Here is a 13407-nt window from a genome sequence, read left to right as displayed (position 1 = left end):
CTCTGTGACTTGTTCTCCATTTGCCTCCTTGCTTCCCTCCCCACTGTACCTCCCCAACGCTCCAAGATCCAAAGATATGAAGAGATCGAGGACAAGTGTGTGACGAGGGATTGCAATTGAGAAGCCTGAGTACCCAGAAGAGAAAAAGAAGCACTCATGTAGTGCAGAGGCCACAGAGATGAGTTCACATAGCCGGGAGTCAAATTGGCCAGCCTCTGTCGCTTAACAGTTTTCTAGGGTTTACTCTTAACCAGCCTCCTGTACCCGTGGGCACTTGTGGATATTTGTTGAATGAGTGAAGGAGATGCTCAACAGATGGTGGCTCTTACTATTATTCACAGAATCACATGACCTCAAAAGGAAAAGATGTCGGATGTCCCAGACACATCTAGCCAGTGAATAGGCTGTGTGATAGGTTCATGATCCCTGGTTCTAGGGCCAAAGATGACCCAAGGGCCAATTTTCTTTGATGATGTAACCAGTAGCTTTTCCCACATCACTCTCTCGATGGGCACTTAGAGCTACTGCCAACTAAGAGATGCTAGACAGCATGCACTTTCTTCCTTCCCTGGAATGAGCTTCCAGGCCATGCCATTTTAGTGCGATCTCTGCTGAAAGTCAGAGAAAACAGAGGCACTTGTCCCTCTTTTCACTCCAACCCTACCTGCTCATAATCAGAATTCCCTCTGAGGGCAAGTCCAGCCTTGAAAGGAAACAATGGAGTTGATAGTGGGGATGTCAGCAATGGATCGCACGCTTTACAGAAAGGCAGGGGTGATGTCATACTTCATTCTACCACTTTACAACTGCGTTAGTTATCTACTGCTGCATAACAAATTGCCACAGACTTAGGGGCTTTAAACAATCCCCATTTATCACCTCTCAGTTTCTGAGGTCAAAAGGCTGGGCACAGCTGAGCCAAGTTTTCTGCTCAGAGTCTCACAAAACTAAAGTCAGTTTGCCCTCCAGACTTTGTTCTCATTTGTAGGCTCGACTAGAGAAGTACCTGTTCCCAAGTTCCTTTAGGTTATTGGAAAAATTAATTTCCTTGTTGCTGTAAAATGCATGGCAACTTGCTTCTTTGAAACCAGCAATGAGTAAAAGGGACCTCTAATGCACCAATGTCTGACCTATATACCACTTTAAAAGGGCTCACTTGGTCAGGCATGGCCCATACAGTTAAACCTTCCATTTAATGAACTTAAAGTCATCTGATTATGGGCTTTTACTCTATCTGCAAAATCCCTTCACCTTTACTATATTCTATAGGTAAAGGAAGTTACACAACCTTTCACACACAAGGAGTAAGAATTATACAAGACTATGGGTCACAGGGCGTCATCTTAGATTTCTGCCTGTTATACCACCGGGAAGGTAATGGGCAAGTCTCTTTACCACTGAGGTTTCAAATCCTTAGTTATAAATGGCAACAACATTGCTGTATTTAGGATTGCTAAAATAATTAAATGGCATCACATATAAAAATAAGTAGCACAGAGAGCTCTCAGGAACACTGTGTAAAATTGAACTGAAAGATGGCAGAAGTGGCATCACTAGGAACATCTGGAATTTTGCCTTCTACGTTCCTCAAATCTATCCTCTCTAATTGATTCTGATCTGTTATCTGACTATCTGATTTCAAGCTGGATCTTAACTCTGGAATACTCTTCCCTTCCTGTCCCAAATATCCCCCACGTTCCTGGTGGTTTATACTACTGGCTATATCTGTTGTATCAGTGTCCTGACATGCAACCTGTATGGGATCTTGTGTAATAACCCCATCCTGGCTCCAGAGTACTTCTTTTTACCTAATTTATCCAGCATCTATTAAGTGAGTACCTCTGTCAGTTCTCTCTACCACTCTGGAAAACCGGCTTGATTATTTATTCCCCCATTCTTCAAATGGAGACATCATAGCTACAGGGGGGCAATTAGCTTTGGTATATTTGTTTCTGCATTACCTCTGACCTAGAGAGGATATGGCCTGAGACTCGCAGCAGAAGGGTCTCGTTCAGCAGACCCCCAGATGTCACTTAGAGGACCCTGCGGATCTTTGTGCTGCCGTCCTGTCTCCCAGTGTGCCTTCCACCTGTGGTTTCCCAGACTGGGAGGAACAACAGGATAGAGCACTGAAAGAGGCGGCAGAAAGACTGATTCTAGCAGGGAGGGAGGCGTTTGCAAGGACAGCTGTGTCCTCTTCCTCTTGGATTCAAATACACTGGGGTTGGGCCCGCACCTGGGTCTTCAGCACCTTGGACAGGAATCACCCCGCCCTCGGCTCTGCACTCACTTTGCGTCTTGGGTTTCATGACTCAAGGACTAGTAAACACATACAGAACAGAGAAACTTCAAAGATCCTTTTGTTTAGCAATCCCTCTCCACCTTTACAGGTTAAGAAACCCCAGGAGAGTTAAAGTGAGAAGTGACCAGAAGTGAATCTGCTATGTGACCCTGAGTCACTTCCCTTCTCTGGGCTGCAACTCGAAGCAGCCTAGTTTAATTCTGGAAGGCCTAGTTTGAGGGGAAACATGTAGCACTATCTATGAACTTCACGGCCCAAAATGTGACCCCTATAGGGAGCACAGCCAAATGGGTCATGAGTCTGATGACCTCCTAATATATTATTGCCTTCTCGGCATTTTACCCTTGTGCCCTAACGTGTGTGCTGAGTCGCTCACTCATGTCTGACTCTGTGACCCCGTGGCCGATAACCCACCAGGTTCCTCTGGCCATGGAATTTTCCAGGCAAGAATACCAGAGTCGGGTGCCATCTCCTACTCTAGGGGATTTTCCCGACCCAGGAACTGAACCCACGTCCTGCATCTCCTACATCAGCTGGCAGATAATTTACCACTGTGCCACTTGGGAAGCCCTCTGTTCGAGTAACAGCAATTTAATAAAAGACAAATCCATGTGTGGTTATTTCATAAACACCAATCTAATGAAAGAGATTTTATTAAGAGTTTCTATATCAAGGGCTTCATGAAACACTGGAAACTTGTCCAAGTAAAGGAAGCAGCTCCCGGATTCAGAGAACGTTTCAAATGGAAAGGCTTTCACAGTTATCCCATTCTGCTTTTTTCATTCATCAGATGAGTGTTATATTTGTTCAATCTGTTGCTTATTTTTCCTCTTTTTTTTTGCATTCTCTTGAGCTAATTTATCACTGATTATTCCATTTAATCTCATCCATTAATTTATATGTATATATATATATATAAAACTTCCCTGGTGGCTCAGATGGTAAAGTGTCTGTCTACAATGCAGGAAACCCGGGTTCGATCCCTGAGTTGGGAAGATCCCCTGGAGAAGGAAATGGCAATCCACTCCAGTACTATTGCCTAGAAAATCCCATAGACAGAGGAGCCTGGTAGACTACAGTCTGTGGGGTCGCAAAGACTCGGATACAACCGACCAACTTCATTTCACTTCACTTCACTATATATATATACTATATAAAATATATAAACTATTTATATATACTATATATATAAATTTATATATACTATATAAAATATACTATATTTTCCGTGGTTTCATTAGGATTTTCAATATATATCTTTAATTAGTCTATCTTCAAATAATAGTATACTTCTTCATGTGTAGTATAAGGAACTTAAACATTTTGTTTTAATGCCCCCCTGATCCTTTGTCTTATTATCATCAGACATTTTTACATAGTCTATAAATATTTTTTTTGCTTTAAACAGTCACTTAACTTTTTAAAAGCAACTAAAAATAAGAAAAATGTTGCATTTTATTTTATATTTACCTATTACATTGTGAGTACTCTTTATCTGTTTGATATCAGATTTTTTCTGTTTGAAGAACTTCCCTTAACTTCAATTTCTTTTCAGGTAGATCTACTGGCAATGAATTTCTTCAATTTTTGTTCATCTGAGAGTTTTTAAAATTTCTCCTTCAGTTTTGAAATATATTTCTTCTGGCATAGAATTCTAGATTGCCAGGGTTTTTTGTGTGCTTCCTTGTTTGTTTGTTTTACTGGGGCAGGGGCAGCATTGCCCTTCAGTTCAGTTCAGTTCAGTCACTCAGTCTTGTCCGACTCTTTGCAACCCCATGAATCACAGCACACCAGGCCTCCCTGTCCATCACCGACTCCCGGGGTTTACTCAAAATCATGTCCATCGAGTCTGTGATGCCATCCAGCCATCTCATACTCTGTCATCCCCTTCTCCTCCTGCCCCCAATCCCTCCCAGCATCAGAGTTTTTTTCCAATGAGTCAACTCTTCTCATCCAGTGGACAAAGTATTGGAGTTTCAGCTTCAGCATCATTCCTTCCAAAGAACACCCAGGGCTGATCTCCTTTAGGATGGACTGGTTGGATCTCTTTGCAGTCCAAGGGACTCTCAAGAGTCTTCTCCCACACCACAGTTCAAAATCATCAACTCTTCAGCGCTCAGCTTTCTTCACAGTCCAACTCTCACATCCATACCTGACCACTGGAAAAACCATAGCCTTGACTAGACGGACCTTTGTTGGCCAAGTAATATCTCTGCTTTTTAATATGCTATCTAGGATGGTCATAACTTTCCTTCCAAGGAGTAAGCGTGTTTTAATTTCATCCCTGCAATCACTATCTGCCGTGATTTTGGAGCCCAAAAAAATAGTCTGACACTGTTTCCACTGTTTCCCCACCTATTTGCCATGAAGTGATGGGACCAGATGCCATGATCTTCGTTTTCTGAATGTTGAGCTTTAAGCCAACTTTTTCACTCTCCTCTTTCACTTTCATCAAGAGGCTTTTTAGTTCTTCTTCACTTTCTGCCATAAGGGTGGTGTTATCTGCATATCTGAGGTTATTGATATTTCTCCCAGCAATCTTGATTCCACCTTGTGCTTCTTCCAGCCCAGCGTTTCTCATGATGTACTCTGCATAGAAGTTAAATAAACAGGGTGACAATATACAGCCTTGACATACTCCTTTTCCTATTTGGAACCAGTCTGTTGTTCCATGTCCAGTTCTAACTGTTGCTTCCTGACCTGCATATAGGTTTCTCAAGAGGCAGGGCAGGTGGTCTGGTATTGCCATCTCTTTCAGAATTTTCCACAGTTTATTGTGATCCACACAGTCAAAGGATTTGGCATAGTCATAAAACAGAAATAGATGTTTTTCTGGAACTCTCTTGCTTTTTCAACGATCCAGCGGATGTTGGCAATTTGATCTTTGGTTCTTCTGCCTTTTCTAAATCCAATTTGAACATCTGGAAGTTCATGGTTCATGTATTGCTGAAGCCTGGCTTGGAGAATTTTGAGCATTACTTTACTAGCATGTGAGATGAGTGCAATTGTGCTGTAGTTTGAGCATTCTTTGGCATTGCCTTTCTTTGGGATTGGAATGAAAACTGACCTTTTCCGGTCCTGTGGCCACTGCTGAGTTTTCCAAATTTGCTGGCATATTGAGTGTAGCACTTTCACAGCATCATCTTCCAGGATTTGAAATAGCTCAACTGGAATTCCGTCACCTCCACTAGCTTTGTTCATAGTGATGCTTTCTAAGGCCCACTTGACTTCACATTCCAGGATGTCTGGCTCTAGGTGAGTGATCACACCATCGTGATTATCTGGGTCGTGAAGATCTTTTTTGTACAGTTCTTCTGTGTATTCTTGCCACTTCTTCTTAATATCTTCTGCTTCTGTTAGGTCCATACCATTTCTGTCCTTTATCGAGCCCATCTTTACATGAAATGTTACCTTGGTATCTCTAATTTTCTTGAAGAGATCTCTAGTCTTTCCCATTCTGTTGTTTTCCTCTATTTCTTTGCATTGATTGCTGAGGAAGGCAAGGCTTTCTTATCTCTCCTTGCTATTCTTTGGAACTCTGCATTCAGATGCTTATATCTTTCCTTTTCTCCTTTGCTTTTCGCTTCTCTTCTTTCCACAGCTATTTGTAAGGCCTCCTCAGACAGCCATTTTGCTTTTTTGCATTTCTTTTTCTTGGGGATGGTCTTGATCCCTGTCTCCTGTACAATATCACGAACTTCCATCCATAGTTCATCAGGCACTCTGTCTATCAGATCTAGTCTCTTAAATCTATTTCTCACTTCCACTGTATAATCATAAGGGATTTGATTTAGGTCATACCTGAATGATCTAGTGGTTTTCCCCACTTTCTTTAATTTAAGTCTGAATTTGGCAATAAGCTGACTGAGCCACAGTCAGCTCCTGGTCTTGTTTTTGCTGACTGTATAGAGCTTCTCCATCTTTGGCTGCAAAGAATATAATCAATCTGATTTCAGTGTTGACCATCTGGTGATGTCCATGTGTAGAGTCTTCTCTTGTGCTGTTGGAAGAGGGTGTTTGCTATGACCAGTGCGTTCTCTTGGCAAAACTCTATTAGCCTTTGCCCTGCTTCATTCCGTACTTCAAGGCCAAATTTGCCTGTTACTCCAGGTGTTTCTTGACTTCCTACTTTTGCATTCCAGTCCCCTATAAAGAAAAGGACATCTTTTTTGGGGTGTTAGTTCTAAAAGGTCTTGTTGAACCATTCAACTTCAGCTTCTTCAGCGTTACTGGTTGGGGCATAGACTTGGATTACTGTGATATTGAATGGTTTGCCTTGGAAACGAACAGAGATCGTTCTGTCACTTTTGAGATTGCATCCAAGTACTGCATTTCGGATTCTTTTGTTGACCATGATGGCTACTCCATTTCTTCTAAGGGATTTCTGCCCACAGTAGTAGATATAATGGTCATCTGAGTTAAATTCACCCATTCCAGTCCATTTTAGTTCGCTGATTCCTAGAATGTCGATGTTCACTCTTGCCATCTCCTGTCTGACCGCTTCCAATTTGCCTTGATTCGCAGACCTCACATTCCAGGTTCCTATGCAGTATTTCTCTTTACAGTATCGGACCTTGCTTCCATCACCAGTCACATCCACAACTGGGTATTGTGTTTGCTTTGGCTCCATCCCTTCATTCTTTCTGGAGTTATTTCTCCACTGATCTCCAGTAGCATATTGGGCACCTACCGACCTGGGGAGTTCCTCTTTCAGTATCCTATCATTTTGCCTTTTCATACTGTTCATGGGGTTCTCAAGGCAAGAATACTGAAGTGGTTGGCCATTCCCTTCTCCAGTGGACCACATGCCCTTACAGTACTTCAAAAATATTACTCCATTATCTTCAGATTTGCGTGAGTTTTAATTAGAAGTCTGCAGTAGTTCTTTTGTCTGTTTCTCTCTGCATTTGTTTTCTTTTCTCTGTCTGCCTTCAAGATATCTCATTGTTGTGTTTTCTCCAGCCATTTGAGTAAACTGTGCCTAAGTGTGTGTGTCTATGTGGGGGGGGGGGGGCACTTATTCAGTTTGATGCTCTGTGAGTTTCTTGGCTATGTGGGGCTTTTGTCTCCCATGAGTTTGGGGAAATTCTTCATGATTTGTTTTTCAAATCCTTTTTCTTCTTCATTCTCTTTCTCTTTTCCTCCTGCAGTTCCAGTTTCATATCTATTAAGCTGTTTGATATTGTCACACACTATTTTCTACTCTTTTTTTCTCACTCTTTCCCTCTTTCCTCCTTGTTTTTTAATTAGGTAATTTCTACTGACCTGTCTTCATGCTCCCTGTTGCTTTCCATAGGTCATCCAAATCTCCAGAAGAGTCTATGGCAGGCACTCTTTGTTACTGTATTTTTCATTTCAATGACTTCTGTTTGATTTTTTCTTATAATTTCTGCATAAATTACCTGTCTGATCTTGCATGTTGTCCTTATTATGCTTAATATGTTTGTTAATCATAGCTATCTTAAATTTCCTGTCAGACTCATGTCTGAATCTGGTTCTGGTTACTTTGCATCTTACTCACCTCATAATTTTTTGGTTGAAAAACTAAGCTTCTTGGATTAGACAGAAGAGACTGAGGAAATTATTTTCATGCCTGGAAATGAGCAGTTTTCCTTCTGCTAGTATCTTTAGTGATGAGATTGGAGTTAATCTAGTGAGGAGTTTGACTGGGTTTGAGATTTGCTGTTGTTATGGTTACCCTCAGTGTACCACAGACTTCACATTCCCTGGGTGAAGCTTTTAGGGTAGAGAATGGCTTTGCAGAGTCTGTTCTGTTTGACACTGTGCTGTAGGCCTTCTCTCTGCCCTGGGCCTCACAGAGCGTCTCTTTAACACTCTTTCCCTCTCTTGTTCCTTTCCCACCATTCCTTCAGGTCTTACCAGTTACACAAAGTTGGTTATTTGGGCAGCAGAGGAACTAGGGGTGTGTATTCTATTGTTCTGATAAAGCCTTAGTCCTAGGCCCTGTTTCCTCGCTTCTCAGGAGGAGGCTTTCTTAGTTCTCCTGCCCCTTCCCCTTAAGGGCAGCTGTTCTTGTCCTGCTTTCCACTTAGATTAAGATTTTTGTTTCATAGGAAAGACAAGGGAGAAAGGTCTGGGCAGAATTTGGGGCAGCTCCCACTTGTCTGAGCCACATTGGACATTTGCTTAGGACTCTTCCTGACCCATTCAGTGAGTATCTTCTGGGTTCCAGAGAGAACTAGCAAGTTGGTGCAGACTCCCCAGATTCTGAGGCTTCGCACTGTCCAGTCAGCCTCACTCATCCTTTTCCAACTCCTTGATTATTCTAGCTCAAGTCTTTCTGCCTGTATCTGGTTGCACCTACCACAGGTCAGGTGTTGCTTCCATCTCCTTTCTCACCGCAACATCTGTGTTTTCCAGGTTGGGTCCATTTGTCTGCTCCTTGACCTCAGCTCTTCGGTGGGTTCAAAAACACATTCATGAATTCAAAGTTAACCTGACTCTCTTCCATTTTAAGAGTGTGCACATCCTTTCAGGTTGAGAAAATTTGTAACTTCAAATGCAGAGCCACCTTATTATATCATTTGTTTCATTTGTACCACAGAGTGACCTCAACCACACACACTACTCTGGGTCTCAAGTCCTCCGTTTAGGTAAAATGAACTCAGTTTTGTCCAGGACTCTCACAGCGTGATAGCTTGTGAAGCTTCCATGCTGCAATACAGCCTCACCTGAGAGTCATTCAGGACCCACCTGCAGAAGCCCCACTAGGTACCAGAACCCGCAGTTGGCCTCTCGGATGCAGGATGCCCGAGGCTCTGTTGACTCCACTGAGCAACACTCTTGGCTGCATGAGAAAGGGAACCGGATGGAGTGATGGCCCAACTCAGTGGGGAAAAGGCCAGGGCCAGGTCATCACAGGGCACAGCGGACCCAGGGCTCTATTTTGGGCACACCTGCCCTGTGACTTCCAAACCTGCTCCACAAGGATCGCCACCTGCGAGGCCTCGGACAAGTCACCCCCCTCCAGGGCCTGTTGCCTGGTCTGTCTAATCCAGGTTTCAACTAACACCACCTCCTCCACGAGGCTTTCCTGAGCCTCAACCTGAAATAACTACACAGCCCTGCTGTTTTCTTCATTGCACCATGGAAGCAAAAGTGTTGGCTGCTCAGTCCTGTCTGACTCTTTGCAACTCCATGGACTCTAGCCTTCCAGGCTCCTCTGTCCATGGGATTCTGTAGCCAAGAATACTGGAGTGGGTTGCCATTCCCTTTTCCAAGGGATCTTCCTGACCCAGGGATCAAACCTGGGTCTTCTTCATTGCAGGCAGATTCTTTACCATATGAGCCACCAGCTGTTTCATAGCACCATACCCATCACTATTAGATATTACGTGATATTCTTTATCTGTTTACTTGGTTCTTGTCTGTATGCTCTTAATCCTGCACATACCAAATGTGAATCTTTTATTCATTTATAAGTACGTATTTATGCCTTAATCAGTGATCTGCCCTACGAGCTTGATATTTAGCAGTGAACAGGAAGACTAAAATCATTACCCATATGGAGCTCACATTTTTGTCAAAGCACCCAATAAATAGGTAAATAAATAATATAGAGAGAGTATGATAGTGGTAAATGATCAGGAGATTAAAGTAGGCAGGAGGAAGGGTGAGAAGTGTCAGGAGGCTGGGGTGCAGTTTCACATGGGTGGTCAGGAAAAGCCTTTCTGGGAAGGACTCATGTGAGAACAGATTGGATAGATTTAAGAGTGTGGGCCACGAGGGTCGCCTGGGGAAGCACTCCAGGCCATGGGAACCACAAGCAGAGGAGGAGGCATAAGTGTACCCGGTACCCCAGAGGTCAGCGAGGAGGCTCATGTGGGTGGGGCAGAGTGGAGGAGGGACCGTGGGGGATCTTGGGGATTGGGGAAGGATACTGGCTTCATCCCAGAAAGATTGGGAGCCATGGAGAATGTGAGCAGAGGAGAGAGATGGATGCCCAGTGTGGTTAAAGGCTCTGTTTCTGCTCAGTGGAGAAGAGACCACAAGAGGCAAGAGCAGAATCAGGGAGATAGTTGGGCTGTGGGCAATGGTGGATCAAATCAGGATGAAAGTATAGGGTTAGAGATGCTGAATTTTAAAAACACCAACACAGCATGTGGCACACAGTAGACCCTCGGGGGATTAAGCCATGACGATCAGTATCGAAAGGTGCTGAGAAATATGAAATGGAATCTTGCAGCTGCCTGCCCTCATCTGAATTCAGTCTCTCCCAGGGGATTGAAAAGACAGAGCCTCGGACTACAGAGAGAAATTGCCAACACCCCCCCAGCCCCCCGCCACCCCTCGCAAAGCTGTGCAGGGAGGAAGTCTCCTGTGTTGAAGCAAGAGAAAGGAGGCAGGTTATATAAGTGATAAAACGCTAACACTTCACATGTTCGACACAAGCTTCAATTACACGCATTCGGATACTTTTAAGAGGAAGGTAACCTTTGAAAACGATTTCCTTTCTCTCGGTTAAAAATTATGTATTTAAAAGGTTGGGAGGCAAAAATATGTGTGTGGTACCTTGAAATTTCCCAAATCAAACCCTTTCTTCCTGTAATATATTCAGTTGATGGGTCTCTTAACTAGATGTGATGTTGCATTCACACAGGGGACAGGTCACGTGTTTGCCTTTGGCGTGAAACTGACAGCCACTTTCGGTTTTTAAAAATGTGCCTTTTAAGCAGTGGAGGTAATTCTAAGAAGAAAACAAACAAACAAAAAAAGCAGTCCCAAAGCAAATTAGCCTCCAGCTGGGGAAAGCTGGGTTTCATGGCTGTCAGTTTTTTATCTTGGTGAGAGAAACTGGCGAAGAATCCAAGGCAAGCTTGTAGGAGACTCTGGAAAGCTGAGAGGCAGAGATGAGAGAGGCAGGGCCATTGGCTGGGCCTCCTGGTGGGGACCCGGCTCTGTCACAGTCACTCAGTCACCCAGAGCCCACTGTCTCCCTGCCGTGCCTCAGTTTCCCCAATTGGACCAGTCCTTCTCTGTGGTCCCTCCCCAATTAAAACTTTAAATTGCTGAAAGACAATAAATATTGGGGGAAATGAGGGAAGTATAATCCTGGTGAAGTGGGGATTATTTAATTTAAGGAATAAAAATGAGGGAAAATGCCCTCCTGTCTTCCACAGGGAGGACATTGACTAATGTAACTGTAAATGAAAAGTCAGAATTTGCAATACAGCTTCACACTCGTTGCCACATTTAATCCCTGCCCCCCGCCTGGAACCCTGTGCTGTCCTCGGCCGCTAAGTCATCTCCGACTGTATGTGACCCCATGGACTATAGCCTGCCAGGCTTCTCTGTCCACGGGATTCTCCAGGTAAGAGTACTGGAGTGGGTTGCCATGCCCTCCTCCAGGGGATCTTCCCAACCCCGGGACCGAATCCCCATCTCTTTTATCTCCTACATTGGCAGGTGGGTTCTTTACCACTAGTGCCATCTGGGAAGTCCCCATAATCTTAGGAGGTGGATATCATCACCATCAACTCATAGATGTGGAACCAGAAACTCAGGAAATGAGTGTGCCAGGGAGCCAACCGGAACTGGGTTGTAGTTGCGCTGCCTTTGCATCACATGCAGGAGCCTAGGTTCTGAGTCCTGGAAAAAGAAAAGGGCCCTAAGGGTGGTCTGCACCATTATGAGATTCCCAAATGCTGAGAATGAGCATGACTACCCTGTGGGTTTGCAGAAGGCTGGCATCTCTCTCCTGAGGGTCAATCACAGAGGCCCCACCCTTCTCTAGAGGACTAAATGAGAAAAGGTAGTCCCACGGGATTAGCCTCTGGGCTTCGTTCCTGGTGAAACTTGGTTGAAGAAATCTGCAGCTGAGACTGCAATGAAGCTTCTCACTCTCCCCTCCAGGGCTCTGCAGGGGCCTCCCCATTGGCAGGGTTTCAGGGTGACACCTGAGCAGTCAGTTGCCAGAAGAATCGCTGCCCACATCCCTCCAGCCCTAGGACTGGGGGCCCCAAGAGAGGAACTTACACTTGCCTAGAGATGGTGGACCCTTGTTCACATGCTGGGGAGGAACAGGGGGCATGTACCACCTTAGGGTCAACTTCTGTATTCATCTCTTCTGGACCCTTCCACCCTCATTGTCCCATTTCAGCCTGATCCCAACATCCCAAATTCAGTACCATCCAAACACCAGATGCTCTGAAGCAGCTCGGCAAGACAGTGAAGTTCAACCTGGCTGTTTCATGAGCCCCAAACCAATTCAAAACAAAACACATCATTGACAGCTGATGGCTCAGTCTTCACTGTTTCTTGCTTACACCCTACTCAGGGAGAGGTGCAGTTAGAGGTGGATTCTGCTGACTGCAACCCCAGAGAGACCCAGGGAGGTAGGACTTACACCGGAACTCCCTGCTCAACCCCAGGGCCCCCTCAGTCTCTTCTCTGTATCTGCGACACTTCTTGCATACCCTGTTGTCATCTCAAACTCAATATGCCTGAAACGCGTATTTGAAACCTAGCTCATCATCTTTCCACCCAGCTGCCTTAACCTGTTTCCCCAGTGAACAAGATTTATTCTACAATCTTCTCAGTCACCCAGGCTTAGAAGTTTGGCATCACCAGAAAATTCCACTCCATTTGCTAGTGACCATCTTTAAGGTGTGCCTTCTTACCCTCACGATTCCCTAGTGGCTCAGACAGTAAAGCGTCTGCCCGCAATGCGGGAGACACAGGTTCAATCCCTGGGTTGGGAAGATCCCCTGGAGAAGCAAGTGGCAACCCACTCCAGTACTATTGCCTAGAAAATTTCATGAATGGGGGAGCCTTGGTGGGCTACAGTCCACGTGGTCACAAAGAGTCGGACATGACTGAGCGACTTCATGGCTTCTTACCCTCATCTTATTGTTATGGCCGTGTGCCATGCTAAGTCGCTTCAGTTGTGTCTGACTCTGTGCGACCTTATGGACTGTAGCCTGTCGGGCTCCTCTCTCCATGGGATTCTCCAGGCAAGAAGACTAGAGTGGGTTGCCATGCCCTTTTCCAGGGGATCTTCCCAACCCAGGGATCGAACCCATGTCTTTTATATCTCCTGCATTGGTAGGCAGGTTCTAGTGCCTGGGAAGCCCCAGTAGTTACAG

This window comes from Bos indicus, chromosome 2 (assembly GCF_029378745.1).
Source record: "Bos indicus isolate NIAB-ARS_2022 breed Sahiwal x Tharparkar chromosome 2, NIAB-ARS_B.indTharparkar_mat_pri_1.0, whole genome shotgun sequence".
NCBI classification, from domain to species: Eukaryota; Metazoa; Chordata; class Mammalia; order Artiodactyla; family Bovidae; genus Bos; species Bos indicus.
This window is presented reverse-complemented; position numbering follows the sequence as displayed.